Source organism: Scyliorhinus canicula, chromosome 2, assembly GCF_902713615.1.
Source record: "Scyliorhinus canicula chromosome 2, sScyCan1.1, whole genome shotgun sequence".
Classification (NCBI taxonomy): domain Eukaryota; kingdom Metazoa; phylum Chordata; class Chondrichthyes; order Carcharhiniformes; family Scyliorhinidae; genus Scyliorhinus; species Scyliorhinus canicula.
The window spans coordinates 21,519,223-21,538,549 of record NC_052147.1 but is presented as its reverse complement, the minus strand read 5'-3'; positions in this window follow the sequence as shown (position 1 = coordinate 21,538,549).

Genomic DNA, 19,327 nt, shown 5'->3' with positions numbered 1-19,327 from the left:
GCAGGAACGCAATGGGCGTGGAACCGACCGCCGCACCACCCCCTCTCGCCGCCCCCCCCCCCCCCGACCCACCTACCCTAAACCCCTCTCCCCTAATCATCCAACTTTCTGTCTGAATTTATTCTCCCCTCATCTCCCAGCCCACGACGGGGAAGGGGACAATAGTGGGAGGGGAAACATTGTTGAGAAAATTTATACCTCGACAGATAGAGGCCTTGCAATTATGCAATTGGGGTGTTAGCAGATGAATGCTTGACGTGTTTGCTTGAAGTTCTTTGGACCAGTTTGTGACTGATTTCACATAAGCGGGTTAAGACCTCTCGTAAAATAGCACGTGTAGGAATTTCAGACAAAAGGATGAAGAATTCACCCCCTCACATCATGTGATGACATTCCAAGGCCATTGAGGCTATTATTGTTTAAATATTCTGACCTGGGGGCTTTCCAGGTCAGGCTGCTTCTTTCAAGACCTGAACCTGACCAACAGATTATCTAATGAGGCCATGATACTCTTTAAACCTAGGTTAATTAGAAGCTAATGCTCCTCATTCATGTCACATTCTCCTGTTACTAATGCCTCAAGCCAAGCCAATGTGCATGTCAAACGATAAGCTGTTAAACCTCTTGAAAACTGCCCAATTGAAAGGAAAATGACATTGCAATTTGCTGAGAAAATTAGTTGGGATCTTTTGTGTTTTTCTGTTGTGTGTACTGCCATGCACCATATCGACGAGTGAGTTCTTGAACATTGTGAAAGCTCGGCCGGATGCTCAACAGAAATTCTTTGGTAGCTAGCACAAAAATCACAAGTTATTAAAAAATACACTGAAAATGTTTGTCACGAACATCTTCTCCATTCCAGGTATTTTTGTTTAAAGTTTGTTACCTAAACGATTTAGGCCCCGATTTTTACCAGGGGCGGAGAATCTCTCCACTGTGGCGAAATCCCAGAAATTGATGACAATTCTAAGTTCTGCAGGTGGACACATCCATTCCCCGGGCTGGAGTTGAACTGGGCTTCATGCATACGTGATTTTCAGAGGCAACTGGCTATTCAAATCACCAGCTGCTTCCAGTGAAGTGGGATTCTGGTAGGCCAAGAGTGTCAGACCCGAAGTGTGATTAGACCAGTTAAGAGAAGGTCTGACCTTGGTGGATTCATGTGGATCGTAACCGGGGTATCCCTTCAGAGAGAGAAGGTATCCCTTTTGTTCGTGTGCAGTGACATCTATGTGAGAGCTGATGCAATTTAGGCATCATTAAAATAAAACATTATTATGCACTTTTTACGCACAAACTTATTGAAACTGTCAACCCGTCAAAGAATTATCTAGCTGTCAAGGAACTGCCCAGCTATCGAGCAATTGTCCTGCTGCAAAGAACTGACAAGGAACTATCAAAGCTAGAAAACCTGCCGCGGAAGTGTCAAAGATGTCAAGGAAGAGTCTACGGATATTAGGTGAGTTGGCATGGAGGGGAAAAGGGTGGTGGGTGCAGGACAATGGGTTGGCATGGGGATATGAGGGGCCATAGGGTGGGTGGAAGGCATGGGTTGGCATGGGTTGACATGGATTGGGCATAGAGTAAATTTGGGGAGGGGGGTGAGGGGCAGTGGGCGTTGGAAGGTTATTTTGCAGTTTAATCTTTTTCCTATTTGATTAAACACAGACCAGAGGCAGTCCTTCCACCCAGCCTGCCTCTGCGCTCGTTCTGAAACTCCCCACCTTGACTCCTATTTTGCACCCTGTGCTGCCCCCATCACCATTGAAAATCTGACTAGAGGACGGTTATTTTTAAAGATTGACATAACCGAACCAGCATATCATCCGACTCTGCACCCAGCCCAGGTACCAAAATCTGAGCCTTAATGTATTAACACGTACACCTTTCTTTAAAAATGCTGATAGAATCCTCAGACAGGTTAAAAAAAAACAGACTTCACTTAACTTTATCTGACTCTTTTGGGACTAGAACTTTTAAAGTTCTGCATCACTCTCCTTACTGACCTTGATGTGAAATCCATTGTGGTGGACGAATGGAGGGAAAAACATCCATGGCACACTTAACTTTATATGAATATTTCAGTGACTGTCTCATGGCTGAAAGTCTGGATAAAAGCCTTGCTTGGGGCATATTTAGGTTAGAAAGCTCCAAAGTACAATACACTTAAAAGGAACCATTCCACATCTCTAGACACTTGCCCTTCAGAAAAAGCCAAAAATCATTGATGAAAGGCCAACTCAACCCCTCCCTTGCCAGCATCAACTGTATTCTCTTGTTGATACTTTCCTTTTCGCATGCATCTTGGATAAAGTAATTAAGTAACCAGACACAGTTGAATTAATTCTCTCTCGCAGATTAAAGAGTTACCCTTTCCCTCTGCCAGCCAACCCACACTTTATTTCAAAATGATCAAAAATGAATTATACCGAATACTTTTACACCATATGTCAGGACTCGCCAAAGGTCTCGGTGTATTTTGTGAGCTGAATTTATTTTCTTAGACAGTAAACCCTACGCCTGTATGATCAGGACTATTGTGTGTGTGTTGAAGCTGTAAGTTTTTATTTTCTCTGTACAATAAACATTCATTTGTTTTGTACTGCTTTGCACAGTATTAGAGCCAAGTGGTGAGACTTATCAAATGTGTTTGTTTAAATATTGGACAGACCAGGATCTGAAATCAAGGATTCGAATGTGACACAAATAACTAAAGTAAAGTTGCTCAATGGGGCAACCTTCAATGCTCTTCCCTTCCGTAACTACACAATATGATTGAGATTTAGGATGATGATCAAAAAGCATGGGTCCTTAAATGTGGGATTAATACAATACTTGATTTCAGGAAGTATCGAAGAGGAATAGTATTACTCATAGCAGTCCAGACCTGACAGATCTCACAATGATTCAACATTTATAAAAGTTTGTAAGCAATTACTGTTAATCTGACTTCAAATGGGCGGCACGGTAGCACAGTGGTTAGCACTGTTGCTTTACAGCGCCAGGGTCCCAGGTTCAATTCCCGGCTTGGGTCACTGTCTGTGCGGAGTCTGCACATTCTGCCCGTGTCTGTGTGGGTTTCCTCTGGGTGCTCCAGTTTCCTCCCACAAGTCCCAAAAGATGTGTTGTTCGGTAATTTGGACATTCTGAATTCTCCCTCTGTGTACCCGAACAGATGCCGGAATGTGGCGACTAGGGGCTTTAAACCGTAAATTCATTGCCATGTTAATCATAGAATTATCATAGAATTTACAGCGCAGAAGGAGGCCAATCGGCCTATCAAGTCTGCACCGGCTCTTGGAAAGAGCATCGTACTTAAGACCACACCTTCACCCTAACCCCATAACCCAGTAACCCCACCCAACCACTTTTGGACACTAAGGGCAATTTAGCATAGCTGATCCACCTAACCTGCACAACTTGGACTGTGGGAGGAAACCGGAGCACCCGGAGGGAACTCACGCAGACACAGGGAGAATGTGCAGACTCCGCACAGACTGTGATTCAAGCCGGGAATCAAACCTGGGACCCTGGAGATGTGAAGCAACTGTGCTAACTACTGTGCTACCATGCTCCCCTGTCAATGTAAGCCTACTTGTGACAATAAAGATGATTTAAAAAATTAAAGATTATTAAATAGTGTAATCTGGAATGAGTCTGTCGCAGATCGTTAAAGCACTTGGGAAACAACAGGTTCCCTCTAACGAGAAGGATTGCAGGGCCGTAATTCTGCGGTTTTGGGATTCTGTATTCCCGATGGCAAAGCACACTTGGCCCAGGGTTTTGCGATGGCGTGGGGTGGCTTCAATGGGAAATCCCATTGAGAAACAGTAGGAATAGAGAATCCCGCCGCCAGTAAACAGCGCGCAGCCGAGAAACATGCGACTGGGGCACCAGAGAATTCGACCCAGATAATTGAAATGCTCGAAAGCCATCGTGATATGTCAAGGTTGCAGAGGTAGTATTCTGGGCTGGATTCTCCAGTCACCGATGCCAAAATCGTGTCCGGCGTTCGGCTGGAGAATCACAGTTCCTGACCAAATCAGGGGCGGCGCCGCTTTCGGATTCTCCGCCCCTTCCAAAGTGGCGGATTTGGACAGTTGAGGGAAGGCCGATCCACGGGCAAGAGGGGATTTTATTAGGGGCTGGGGACACTGTGTGTGGTTGGGGGGGGGGGGGGGGGGGGGGGCAAGTGGGCCGGCCAAAGGGGGAGGCACTACTTCTCTGGTGGCCGGGTCTGCGAGCGGCGTCCGTTATGTAGCAAGACGTGGCCGCTGCAGGCAGCCAACGTGCGCATACACGGCCACGGACCCGGCAATTCTCCAGGCCCTATCGGCAGCTAGAGCCGCGTGCAAAATGCTACAGGCATGCTAGCCCCCAGCAAAACGGCGAATCGGTCCTCCACCACATGCAGCTCACCATCAGCAATGGTGAGGAGCTCAAAAGACTGCTCGGAGGAGTCAGCGTGGCCCAGGGTATAGGTCCTCTCCAACATCCAGGCTGTGCCTGCCCAAATAAAATGGATATCCCAGCAAGTTTCATTCCTGAAGGTGAAAGATCAGAGAAAGGTAGAAAGATAATGTGAATAATTTTTCGACAAACAAAACAATATATTGTCCAATGCAACAATGCATGGGCAAAAACAAGAATCTTGCAGTAAACCCCACCCCCTCCCTCACACCCTACACCCCAGTTCTTCCCAGATCCCATTTCCTCTACTATTAGCCAGAAAAATCCAGCACCCAGCTCTGTTGGCCCAGATCTTTCCTCTCCACCTCAGGCCTGGCGCAAATGTACTCCACGTAGATCCCCCAGTCCAGTCTCAGGGCCTAGCCCGACAGCCCCTCAAGATTCGGGCTTTCATGCCTCATCTTCCAGCCACGACCATCTTCCCTCCCAGACGTCTAAACCCCTTCCCCAACGATTCTCTCCCCACTCCCCTCAAGCCTTACTCTCCCGCACCAGTTCTCCCTCTCCTCTTATGTTCCTGTCAGTCCCACCCCCTATCCCCACCGTATCCCTAACTGTCCCACTCCCTCTCTCCTTATGGCCCTGTCAGGCCCACTCCCTTTTCCTGCCCCGTGTCTCTGTCTGCCGCACTCCCGCTCCCCATCATATCCCTGTCACTCCCTTTCCCTGTGTCCCCGTCTGTCCCTGTCCATGTCTGTCTCATTCCTTCCCCCACTCTGTCCCATGCCCTTTATCCCACACCCTCTCCACCACTCCGGTCGTCCCACTCCCTTTCTCCTGACCGGCCAACCCGCCCCACCTCCCCCCCTACCCCCGTCTCCTCCTTTCCTTGACCTCCACTGAATCTCTCCCTCCCTCACTCTGTTCCTCTCTCTGTCTCTCTCCCTCAATTGCTCTATTGATCTCCCTCGAATCAAAGAATGCCTGTACTGCAGAAGGAGGCGTACAGCCCATCCAGTCTGCACTGACTCTCTGAAAGAGTACCCCACCGATGCCCACTTCTATCCCCATGACCCTGGGCACGAAAGGGTAATTTTGTAGCATAGCCAACCAACCTAACCTGTACATCTTTGAACTGTGGGAGGAAACCGGAGCATCCAGAGGAAACCCATGCACAGACACTGGGAGAACGTACAAACTCCAGATACACAGTCACCCAGGGCCGGAATTGAACCCGGGTTCCTGGCACTGTGAGGCAACAGTGCTAACCACTGTGCCACTGTGCCGTTCCTCCCCCACCACCTCCTTACCTCCTTCCCTCTCTCGCTCCCTCCTTCTGGCTCTCGCGCTCCCTCTGTCTGTCTCTCCCATGAACTCTCCCCTTTTCTCTCTGACTCTCTCTCACTCTCTCCTTCCTTTCCTTTTCCTGTCCCTCTGTTTCACCTTCCCTCCCCCCTTCACACCCTTCCCCCTCAATCTCCCTCCCACCTCACCTCTCTCCCTGCTCCCCCTCTTCTCGTTGCACCCCCAAATCCCTGTGCCCCCCCCTCCCCCCATGTGGGTGCAGAGGGCGAACTGGGATTGTGTAGAGGGGGTGATGCCAACACTATGAGGCTGGCCAATACTTATTGCTGGTACATGTACCTAACCTCGCTGCAGGGGCAAATGTCCAAGGGATTGCATAAGGGCATTTTTACCTGAGCTGCAGCTAGCTATAGGATTAATTTCCCCAACACTTTATCTGTGAGTGCTTAAACAGGTCAAGCAGTTTTTGCGAAAATACTGTGGAGCTAGCCGCTCACTGAACCATGAGGGTTTAACACCAATGATGTCAGGTGAACATTTGTTGTTCACAATTGATGTGGTTTCTACTGGAGCAAACAAATAAAGGTTTACAATTTATGAGGTGTTCGGTCAGTTCCTTCACTTGATTACTTTCAGACATCAAATGATCACTTAAAAATCACTTTTGAATGTAAACATTCATAACACTGTTACGCACAGAATTGTGCCAAGGTTTTCAGGTAGGGATGGCTTTTACTCCAGATTAGGCTTAATAATGGCAATGTTTAGCAAATTAGCATTAATTTGGATTTTCAGATCATGGGCAGCATTCTCCCCTACCCGGCGTGACGGAGGGTCCCGGAGTAGGGGAGTGGCGCCAACTACTCAGGGGTCGGGCCTCCCCAAATTCTCCCCACCTTTGGGGGCCAGCCCCGTGCCGGAGCGGTTTGCACCAGAAGACCGGCGCAAAAAACCGACGCCCCCGGCAGCGGGGCTGGCCGAAAGGCTTTCGTCGGTCCACGCATGCGCCGGCAGTGACATCAGCGGCAGCTGGCTGCTGACATCACTGCCGGCGCATGCGCGATGTGGGATTCTCTTCCGCTTCCGCCATGGCGGAGGCCGTGGCGGACGCGGAAGAAACTAGTGCAGCCAGGGCACTGGCCCGGACTCTGAGGGGGGGGCCCCGATCGCGGGCCAGGCCACTGTGGGGACACCCCCCGGGGTTCGATCGCCCCCGGGGGCCTGCTCACGCCGCTGAGCCCGCCGTTCCAGAGGTGGTTTAAACCTCAGCGGCGGGAGAGGCCTCCCAGCGGCGGGACTTCGGCCCATCCGGGCCGGAAAATCGGCGCAGGGGCCTCTCCGATCGGAGTGGTGAGATTCCTGCCCCCGCCACTTCCCGGGTGGCGGAGAATCTCTGCCACGGTGGGGGCGGGATTTTAGGCGCCCCCAGGCGATTCTCCGACCCTGCTGTTTTAGACGGGGCGGAGCATCGCAAAAGCGGTGCCGACCCCCAATCTCGGCGCAAACGGGGATTCCCCGGCCAATCGCCGAAAGCGATTCCGGCATCGGTGACCGGTAATGCCGGCCTATATGGATGGAAGCAGGGTCTGCAACGTAGATTTTTAAATTCCATTCACGAGATATGGGTGTCGCTGGTTAGGGCAGCATTTATTGCTCACTCCTAGTTACCCTTGAGAAAGTGATGGTGAGCTACCTTCTTGAACCACTGCAGTCCTTGAGGTGTAGGTACACCCACTGTGCTGTTAGGGAGGGAGCTCCAGGACTTTGAACCAGTGGCAGTGAAGGGTCGGCGCTATATTTCCAAGTAACAATGTTGAATGATTTGGAGGGAAGTTTCTAAGTTGTGGTCTTCCCATGTATCTGCTGCCCTTGTCCTTCTGGATGGTAGCAATTGTGGGTTTAGAAAGTGCTGCCTAAGGAAGGAGGAGTGCAGTGGGGGGAGCGGGAGGATGCTGAGGTCCACTTCAGTCAGGGACTCTCATGAAAGGGGCATTAAAGATGCAAAGTGCTGAACTTTGATCAGCTGTAGTTCTATCAAGACAATGGGAACTACCAACCAGCTAGCTACTCATCAGACAATCAAAACCCACCATAATTTCTATCTTGAAAAGTGCCAATGATTTCAGAGATGAAAAGATTAAGAATTGGGATCACATGATTTGCAACAATGACCGCAAGACATGCAAATCAAACTCCTTTCTTGGTACAGGCAGGAGTTGTATATACCTGTTCTGCCAAGCTCCAGGACTAGGGTTCAATTCCGGCCTCGGGTCACTGTCTGAGTGGGGTTTACACTGGGAGCTCTATGCTGCCTCCCTGCTAGCCCCCCCCCCCCCCCTCCCCCCCCCCCCCCCCCGCCCACCCCTCCTCTCCGGAGCAGGGAATCGGGGGTCGTTTTGCGCCAGTTTTCGAGGCGTAAAACACCACCATTTTCACGCCAGCACGGGGACTGAATCCCCCAAACGGAGAATCCAGCCCTTTAACTCTGTTTCTCTCTCTGCAAATGCTGGCAGATCTGCTGAGGTTTTCCAGCATTATTTGCTCTTATACAGCATTAAAGCCTTTATTGCAATATATTCTCTATGTCTCAGCTGTATTTGAAATACAGGCAGCAAAACTGGTACGTCGTAGAGCTTTTCTTGTAGCAATGACAACTAAAAAGAAAACATTTCCCTAACCAACCAGTAGAATGATGCGACCAGCAGAGTACCTGCGGGTTATTTAATAAAAGTGGGATTAAAGTTTTGTAATGAACTTGTGTCTTTCTGTCTTTTGTCTCACTAGCTTGTGTTCCAGTGGGATGATTACAGTTCTCTTATTCAAACGATTATATGAACTTCTAACAATCAATTTTTTAAACAATTCGCAAATTACACAGTCATTTAAATTCTCGGATAAGCATTTTTCTTTTATTTTTCAATAAACGAAGTGGGTCCAAAAATCAAATTAAAAATGACACCAATCGAGATCTGAATATGTGGCACATTCCTCAACGGGAGGATATTTTCTAAGGTATCAATTAATCCCCAATATGCTTTAATCAGGCCTGCATCATTTTGCTTAATGTCAATGATTTAATAATTGGGATCATCTCATCTTTACTAGCTTGTCCCAACTGGCAAAAGCTTTGTTTGCAGTCTACCAAGTATTACATAGATTTAAGTATATTACAATTAGGAGTGCATCGTAATCTGTGTCAGCATGCAACGGCAAACATTTCACTGTGTGTCTCTCGCAGGTGATTCTTTTTTTTGTGACAAACTTCATTTTAATATTACCTTTGTGTGTGTGTGTATGTGTGTGTAGGCTATGTACAGAAGTGTTTTCTCTGGAGAACATACATTTTGTAAATTATTTATATTTATAATCCACCCTGAACTCTGAGCACTGAACTGAAAACAGCAGAAATTAACCCAGCCGCAGAAGCTGCCTTCTGTTGCTGGTAACATGGACATGCCTACAGTGTAAAATAAAAATAGAAAATGCTTTGTCCGACAGCATCTGAAATTTTTTTTTAAATTTCTCAAATCGATGCTTTGGATGTGGAAATGTCATCAACATCCGCTCACCGTGTTTCCATTAAGGTGCAATGAAAATGCCCAGGACGTTTGCATACTGAGCAAAAGGCATTGCTCAATTTAGCCCTGTTCTGTCTGAGTAGGATTACTTTGTGATTGAATTCTTTCTGATGATCCCTTGTTTTAAGTAACAGTAATTTCCATCATCTCCTCCAGAGGTACAAAAATATTAAACATCTCTAACCCTCCATACCCTGACTCTCCACAATTACCGAACTCCATGGGTGGAATTTTCCATCCCCCGTTAGCGGCGGGAATCGTGTCGGGCGGGAGCGTAAAATTGGGTGGGTCAAGGGCAAAAGTCGGATATCCGTTGGTGGGAAAACAATTTGGAAATTTTCCCTCAGGACTTTCTATGGCATGTCGGGAATCTCATTTGCACGACATGAATATTCACTACAATCACAACTTGCTGGAATCTCGTTCTCCCTCCTAATTTAGTGTCACGTCTGCGGGTAGTTAGGCCGGTCTGATTTACCACTGGATATAAGTGGCATGCGCCTGGCCACCTTCACTTCACTTGTGATTCTGAGGTGCAAATAACATTGTAAACCTAGCTACAAAGGTGCTGCTGCCATCTCGCAACTGCTCCAATGCCTGACCACTGGCAAAATTCTCAGGTGAGACCAGGGTAGGGGAGGCTGGGAGTGCTGCACTGTATCCATTCAGACTGATGTAGGATGCAGACAGAGCTGCACTACCTCAGGAGACTGGTGTAGGGCACTGTCAGGGCTCATTATCTCAGGAAAGACTGATGCGAGGTGGGCTGCACTCTATCATGCAAGACCAGACTGGGGGGAGGGGGGGAGTAATAAACAGAGTCATGGCAGAGGGAGGGTTGGTTTTCAGAGGGCGTAGGGAGGGGATAGCAGCCATATTCATGTCTGGGGGTGGGTGAGGTTATGAGGAACAAGATAGGGAAGAGCTAACATGCAGAGGAATGACTGGGACTGGGAGCCCGACATGGAATTGGTTGATGCAGGGGTGGTGGGTGGATGGGATGGGTGGTTTGAAGTAACCGGGAGAGTGAGTGTCAGTCAGTCATTTAGTCCTGGGGCTGAGATCAAATGGTCAGGGAGAGAGATTAAAGGCAGTCCTGGGGCTCCATAGACAGCGTTGTCAAGGTGAAAAATTAAAGGACCCTTGGCATATATTTTGTGGTTCCAATCCAGGGCTGGTGATGATCAGTGAGCTCAATGCGGGAGTCGGAAGGGGGGATATGTGATGATCTCGGGCGGGGTTTCGGAATGTCACGTTGCAGACTGCCTCAAGATGGGGAAGGGTGAGGTCCACATGGGGCATAGGGAAATTTACAGCGATTTGTTCAGGGGGGAGGGCAGGAATATCCACAACTCTGACAATGGGCTCCAGGGTAGCTTGGGGAGGCAGATTGGAGGGAGTTCTACCTGCACAGCGGGTGGATTCCTAAGAAGATGTGTGGAACTTCCAACTTGACAGTGGGTGGTTGGGACCTGGCCTCAAAGTAAAAGTGCAGCACTGCCATGTTGAGTGCTTGATGGAATGATGCAGTTACAAAATAATTTCAGCAAAATAATGCCGAGGAAAAGGTCAGAGGCCGTGTGGGAGAAGTCCACGGCTGGACTTTTGGGCCCATTCAAGCAGCAAAGAGAACATGGAGATCGAGGTTCAGCTTTGAAAAATAATGAATTCAAAGGGAAAGAATTGGGAATGCTAATCATGGCTGTATTCAGAATAAGGAGGAGACGAAAGGCCTGGCAGGGCTTAGAGAAGAGAGTTAGCCTGAGGTACATGATCCAGGGGGACTCAGAAAGACCAAAAGCCTGAGGAGGTGATACCCATCCCACAGAAGTGACTGGCACGACCAAGGGTCTACTGAAGATGCCTCTCATATTTGGAGATGACCGAGAGAGAGCGCCGCAGACACCTTTTTTTAATCAAGGAAGCTGGTGGTTCATACCTGGTACATTCTTCGGGAGGAACTGATGCTGCATGGATTAAGAGGCCATTCCTTGTCAGTGGCTTTAAAGGTGACTGCCACATTCCATTATTTTGCAACCGCCTCATTCCAGAGATCCACTGGGTGTTTATGCGGCATCGCTCCCTCCTCCAATTATAGAAGGGAAGTTACAGATGCCCTTTATAATGAGGCACATCATTATATCCAGTTAATAATAAATGAAGCCAGGCTGTTAGATTTTGGGGATTTGCAGCGATCTCTGGTTTCCCATGTGGGCAGGGTGCCATCGATTGCACAAATGTCACTTTAAGAGCTCCATGGCAGCAATCACTCATCTTCAACAATAGGGAAAGGATCCACTCCCTCAGTGTACAGCTGGTCTATGGTAATAACAAGAAGGTCATGCATGTTTATGTCAGGTTCCCTGGGAGTTCTCATAATTCCTACACCCTGGGTTACTCCCAGGTGCCACAGATATTTGATGGCCCATAATGCTTACAGGGTTGGCTGCTCAGTGATAAGGGGTACCCGTCGAAAACTTGGCTTATGACTCCCGTGCATCGGCCTCAATGTGTCTCAGAGAAGAGATGCAATGTGGTGTATTCTGTGACAAGGTCCATCATAGGGCAACCCATTAGGGTCCTGAAGCTGTGCTTCTGACATTTGGACCATTCAGGTGAGGCTCATTAAAATATATCACAAACAACAGAGGTCTCAGCACTGATCCCTGCGGAACACCACTAGCTACAGATCTCCATTCTGAAAAACATCCTTCCACCGCTACTCTCTGTCTTCTATAACCAAGCCAGTTCTGTATCCATCTAGGCAACCCAAGAGGCCTGGACGAGAGTCACCAGGGAGTTGCGGTTGAAACACGGAGCACCATCTTCTGATGGACATCGTGGTTGGGCTACACCACACAAGGTCGCCTGTGGAGAGTGAATGTGTGTTTGGGTGCTGCTCTGCAATGCATAATTAACAAACTTTCTAGTGGAAAATCAGGCGTGAGATTTCGCCCTACCCACCAGCCAGAAACACAATGATTATCTCGCCCACCACCGCGTTTAGTCTGATAAATAAATAAAAAATCTTACTATCATATTCTTTTTACACAGGACTATTTGTGAAGGTACAAGCGGAAAGTCCTTCAGAGGCAAGGTTTAGACGACAGCAATATTATTGGGATGAATTCCATAATTCATCGAACATACACTGACAAGCACAGAATTAGCAAATAAAACGGATTTGCTCCAACAGTATTTGCATGTTGCCCTATTTCAATCACTGCAATATTGCTGGTCATGCCTTCAGCTGCCCCTGGAATTGTCGCTCTAAACTTGCCCATTTCTCCCGGTTCCCCTACCTCCTTTAAAACTCTCCTCAAAATTGACTTCTTCTTGTGGATCTTTGACCAAGCTGTTTGCCACCTATCCTAATATCAATTTGTTTTTTGTTTGTTTGATTATATCCCTTCTCGGTGTCTTTAGGTGTTTTACTATAAACGCAAGTTGATGTTTAACAAGGTGACAGATTTATTCCTGATGCCTACCAGCCTTGAAATACCTACAGTGAAAAATGGAAGATTTTGGAAACTTTATTATGGGTATTCCAATACAAGTTTACAGCCACCATCCTGTCATAACTAAGCTCTGACTCATTCTTTCACACTCCACTACTTAATGGGTTTGAGCCAAAAAACTTGGAGATCGCTATAATGCTTACTCATCTTCCCAGCGTTATGATTCACCCCCCGCAATTGAACCAACTCTGTTGCATTTAATAAACCTTCATGTGGGAATCACGTCAATTCTGGGATTCAACCTCATTAACGTGAGGCAGCACAGTGTGGGAATTCAGAATGCTTTCCTTCTCGCTGAGTGGCAGTACTAATAAATCCTATGACAGGTTTAGCGCATGCCTACAGTCAGTGCAACTTTCTTACACATTCCCAGGAAAGGTATCCTGCATGGGTGCTTCACCTCACGTCTCACATGTACAAGGAAACCACTGCAGCACCTGACAGAAGCAGCGCCGGCAATGCAAATAGATCAATCAGCAGCAAGAATCATAGAATGATGTGGCACTAATAGAGGCCATTCAGCCCACGATTCCCATGCCGCCTCTTTAGTAGAGCTATCCAATTAGTCCGACTGCCCTTCCCTGCAGCCTTGCACATTTTTCCTCAACCATTATTTAACCCAACTCCCGCGCAATGGGTTAGCACTGCGGCCTCACGGCGCCGAGGTCCCAGGTTCGATCCCGGCTCTGGGTCACTGTCCGTGTGGAGTTTGCACATTCTCCCCGTGTTTGCGTGGGTTTCGCCCCCACAACCCAAAAATGTGCAAGCGAGGTGGATTGAACATGCTAAATTGTCCCTTAATTGGAAAAATTAATTGGATACTCTAAATTTATAAAAAATATTTTTTTAAAAGTAAAAAATATTTTAAAAAAAATTTAACCCAACTCCCTTTATAAAGTTTGAATCTGCTTTCATCACCCTCACAGCCTGTACATTCCAGATGACAGCGACTTGTGTACAAATATTCCTCTCCACCATCGTCTCGGATTTTGCTTTAAAAGTCATCTTCTGTAGTATGAGGGTCTGGCACATATAGGGTTATTTTGGGACTGAGGACTGTACCGCCCACGTAGTGATGTAACAGAGCACATGACCTGCATCCATGGTCAGTTGATTGTTGGTCTGAGGCGTGTATACCAGCAAGCATGGAGACAGCTCCTAGCTTTTACCTTTATGGTATATTTATAAATAGTCCTAAGAATCGATAGAGACTTACAGTTGACCTACATATGACTATGAAGACTTCTTCAGAACTACCAAATGGTAGCCGATGCCTACATCTTCAATCTGGTCACCCACGTTCCTGACACTGGAAACAGTTCCTTCTTGTTTACTTTGTACGTCAATGAGAAAGATATGAGAGAGATTGATGAAACAGTTCCTGTTCTTGTTCTGACCTAGTGACAGCTTTTGAATGTGTCCCCTTTTCCCCCCATCTGCTACCATCACATTGCTCATCGTTGATGATGGGAACTAATCAAAGAGTCATTTAAAATGCGAAGGAGGCCACTTGGGCCATTGAGTCAATGTCGGCAGTGTAGGCTACAATAATTTGGGGCGGCAAGGTGGCACAGTGGTAAGCACTGCTGCCCATCAGCTCCAGGGTCCCAGGTTCAATTCCAGCCTTGGGTGACTGTGTGGAGTTTGCACTTTCTCCTCGTGTCTGCGTGAGTTTCCTCCACGTGCTCCGGTTTCCTCCCACAGTTCAAAGATGTGCAGGTCAGGTGGATTGGCCATGTAAAATTGCCCCTCAATGTCCAAAATATTAGGTCAGGTTACTGGGTTACGGGATAGCGTGGAAGCCTGGGCTTAAGTAGGGTGCTCGTTCCAAGGGCCAGTGCAGACTCGATGGACCGAATGGCCCCCTTCTGTACTGTGAATTCTATGATTCTATGAATGTTTGTCTTTTCTTCAGCTGTGTGGCATGCTCTTTGTTCAAAATCCACCCAGGCTTCCTCCATGAACTCTTATTCTGTTACATTAATGAATGCTTCCTTCTGACACCCTGAAGAAGTGCTTTAGTTATGTTTCTCCTGTTCTGCTATTCATCAACTTTGCACAGTCCATATCTAGCCTCATATTGGGGAAGTGATAGACTCGAACGGACCAATTTTCTTCCATTTCACACACTGAGTGACCTGCAGTTGATTTCTGCATTACTTCATACACATAAAGACTTTGATTAAGTAGAAGTGCTTGAGTTTGCTATGAGCTATGATAACCTCACAGAAGGAGGGCTAATGTATAAGGTTGGTATTGTGATCTTACCTATTTGAATATGTGTATCATTGTGAATGAGTGAATTCCCCAAAGATTTGAAAATCGTCAGCTCTGAAAGTTGGCAGCTCTTCAAGACTCTTTCATGGAGCTGTACCAGAATGACAATATAATATCCCTCACCGTGAATTCCTGACCTCAAATGTTCTTCCAAGGGGAATGGTGAATGAAGGCCAAGAGGTCCCTACAGAGAGGTTGGCAAAATCAGCAGGCAAACTACCCTTGGCCAATCTAGGACATCCATTAATCTGGTCAAGAGAAGTGTTGGCAGAATGTTGGCAAGAACCCATCTGCCTGTTTTAGCAAATTGGAGGATGTTAAGTATCTCAAAATGAAGATGATGAGAGTTTTAAATACACTGGTTAGACAGACAGATAGATGGGGGATAGAGAGAAAGAAAGAAAGAGAAGCAGAGAGTGAAAGAGAGATAAATAGATGGATAGAGAGAAAGAAAGAGAACGTGAGAATAAAAGAGGGATAGATAGATGGATAGAAAGACAGAAAGAGAGAGAGTAAAAGAGACAGATGGATGGATAGAAATAAAGGAAGAGAGAGTGAGAGATAGATAGATGGATAGAAAGAAAGAAAGGGCGAGTGAAAGAGAATTAGATAGATGGATAGAAGGAAAGAAAGGGAGAAAAAAGAAAGAAGGAAAGAGTGAGAGATGGATAGAAAGAAAGAAAGAATGAAGAGAGATAGATAGAAAGAAAGAAAGAAAGAAAGAGTGAATAGAAAGAAAGAGTGAATAGAAAGAAAAAAGAGAGAGTGACTAGAAAGAGTGAAAAGAAAGAAAGTGAGTTAGTGAGTGAGTGTTAGAGAGAGAGAAAGAAAGAAAGAAAGAAAGAAAGAAAGCAAGCAAGAAAGAAAGAAATAGAACTGTTTTGTGCTCCATGCCCGCCACGCAACGTTATGCGTAGGGTGAGGAATACGATGGATGCCTGCTATCGCACCGTCATTCTGAGCGGGCGGCCCAATAGTGACGTCTCACAGCTGGCACCCTCCCCCCACCGCATCGCAAAGCAGCCTCCCCCCAACCCCATCCCCGTATCGTGATTCAGCCCCCACCCCCGGATTTTCTCGGTCCACCTTTGCCCCAATTACAGGGATGACCCGACCCACCTGCCCCCCAGAGGCCCCCTAAATAGGGGGACCACCCACGAGACCCTGTGGATAGGGGGACCACCTCAGAGACCCCCTGAATACTGTTCAAACCAGTAACTCTAAGTGCTGTAAGCATAATGGTTATAAACATCAAAGAGAGTTAAGTGCTGTCAATTTCCAGTTCAGCGCTTCAAAATCACTCAAGCGTGAAGGGGGTGATTGCAATGCACTTAACTATCTGGAAGGTCTCTGGGGGTCTCCCTATCTAGGGGGTCTCTGGGGGTGGGGTCTCCCTATCAAGCCATTCTCTGGGAGTGTTTCCCATTTTTGGGTGGTCTTTGGGGGCATGTGGGGCGATCTGGTAGGGCAGGGGTGGTCAGGTTGTGCACTGTGGAGGGAGCGTGGCTCTCAGCTGGGCTTTGGGGGAAACTCCCTTTAGGGGTTACTCCCTTGACCCACGGTGAGGTCTACCAAATCAAGGCCATGCTGGTAAATACTTGTGGTGATCTGTGCCCACTTGATTCCTGGCCTGAGGGACTGGAGTCGTGAGGGCCTGGAGACTCTGGTGCCGGGCCCGCTAAGTGGATGCAAATGGGGCTCACTTGCATCCATTAGAATCCTCCTGCTGATGCGAAGTCCGATCATGCCGCCAGCGGGGGATGGAGCATAGTGGACAGTTCGGAGCCCGGTTCAAACTGCGAATTCGGCCGGGCTCCCAATTCCCCACCCAATCGCCACCCACGTTGCCGGCATCGCGGGACGGAGAACCTAGCTCTGCATTAACTAAAGGAGACCTAGGGTGAATATTATGTTCAGAAATGAGCATACAGTGAACCCGAGTCTGTAGTCCAGACTGAAAACACTGACAACTTGCGAGAGGACCTGGCCTTGTTACTCTGGGAACTGAACCAATATTTGCATACCCCCTTTATTTGGTTTTAACCTCTTGCACACCAATCATTCAAGATTCTTGGTGCCACAGAATTATATTCATTGGAAAAAAAGGATAGCTTTAAAAACTAGTCACTTGATTGGCAGCATACCAGACTCTTGGCATCATTATAGAATAGGACATATGAGACTACTTCTATTGTGGGAGCAGTATTTTCATATACCTTGTCAACTTAAATTAAGGGAGACCTGCAAGTTAGATGCTTGTTGGCACAAATGTGGAAGAAGAGGCAGTAAGTTCCATATTTTCAAGCCCAGCCAGCAGATAATTGGGACTGGTCCCCACTGGTGCTAGGAATACCCGTGATGTGCCATGGCGCACCAAGGGTCCGCACTGCAACTGTGAGAAGCAGGGCCTAATCTCTCAGACAGGTCCCGCACCTCTGAGATTGGTGCACTATTTTTAAAGGGCACTCCGATCTCAGTTAGCTGCTGTAGTCCCCAACCACCACCTTAATCGCTGGCAAGGTCCCTAAATCAACCTCCCCTCACCCCCAGACCCTCCTTCAGCAACCCCCCCTCCCTCATTCCCTCCCTTCAGGCCCCACCCCTTGCAGTGCCAACCTGGCACCCTGCAGTCCAAAGGGTGGCAAGGTAGTAAATACCCTCCCAACAATAGCTACCAGGGTGCCGAGGGAGGTCCTTCCTGGGAGGTGGAGGTCTGGGGGAGCATGGAGCTAGGCTGGAGGGGCTCAGTTTGAGGAATTGAACAAACGAATGTGATATAAAATAGGATTATTAGTTAGAATAATGTAGATGTGAGCCAGTCTGATAGTAGTGAGCTCACAAACACAGGACAAAGGGATTCAGAAAGAATGGCCAGGAAGGGGGGGGGGGGGGGGGGGGGGGGGGGGGGGGGGGGGGGGAAGGGAGCCTTGTGGAGGGTGGGGAAAAGGATGCTGGGTAACAAGAGGCCCAGGGTTGAGGAATGCGAAGTGAGCCAATCAGGATATATGGCCAGGTCAGGAGGTGTATAGGATGACCTATGGGAATCTTGTATGTGAAACCTGATGCCGTTTGAATGATATTTGCAGAGATTTCTTTGTCTCCGATTTCACTCGGTTCTGGGGCTTCAGAAGTCTGCCTGTGTGCTCTGAATCTCAGTGGAGCGAGTCAGCCTTGCAAGTTAGTTAAAAATAAATAATACTATACCTACAAATCCATCTTGAGTTTTATTGAGGCCAGACTGACGGGTAAAGAACTCAATATTGTCAAGTTCAGGGGTCTTCGCTGGGATGGATGGTTTGCGTTTGGCTGCTCCACCCACCTGCAGCCTTTAAAACCACCAACAGTCAGTCAGTATGTAACAGTTAAAGTTTTCCCATAATAAAGTGAAAATGTTCTCATTTGTACCCTTTATCATTTAAACAGCCACTCATTATCTCATAAATACACATCCCTCATAATATAGTGAAAGCGTTATTGTCTGTACTCCTGAACTCTTTAAACAGTAAATCAATATGTAAGAAATAAAAAATTGTCATAATGAAGTGAAAAGAATTCCATCTGTACCCTGAAATCCTTTAAAAACTGTCAGTACGACAAGTTTAAAGGTCTGTGAGATTAAGTTAAAAGTAATCCCTTTAAAAGTGGTGGAAACCTTTGAAGTGGTTTTCACACAATCAATTCCATTGCATTTTGAAGTATTCAGTTCAGTGTGTATGGTTCTAAGCATGAATACATTGAACTGGATTGTTTACATTGAAATTCACACCCTATTACCCACTGAAAGCATCGCAGTTGGTAGCTCACTGGAACTTCAAAGGGGTTAATCAGATGGTTTATTTTTGTAGCTCTGCATGGATCCATCAAGTCAGGGTAGCAGCTGTTTCTCTGACCACATTTTTTTAATGAGTCTGCCTCTTTATTCTCAGCCTCTGATCTCCAGGTAAGCATTCTCCAAGGCGGCCTTCAGGACGCGCAACAACGCAGAATCGCCGAGCAGAAACTTATAGCTAAGTTCCGCACACATCAGTGTGGCCTCAACCGGGACCTGGGATTCATGTCGCATTACATTCATCCCCCACCATCAGGCCTGGGCTTGCGAAATTCTACCAACTGTCATGGTTTGAGACAATTCACACCTCTTTAACCTGGGGTTACCCCTATCTCTGGATCTTAAAGACTTGATTACCTGTAAATGCTCGCATTCTAAGTATTGTCTGGCATCTTTGACTTTGTCTATAT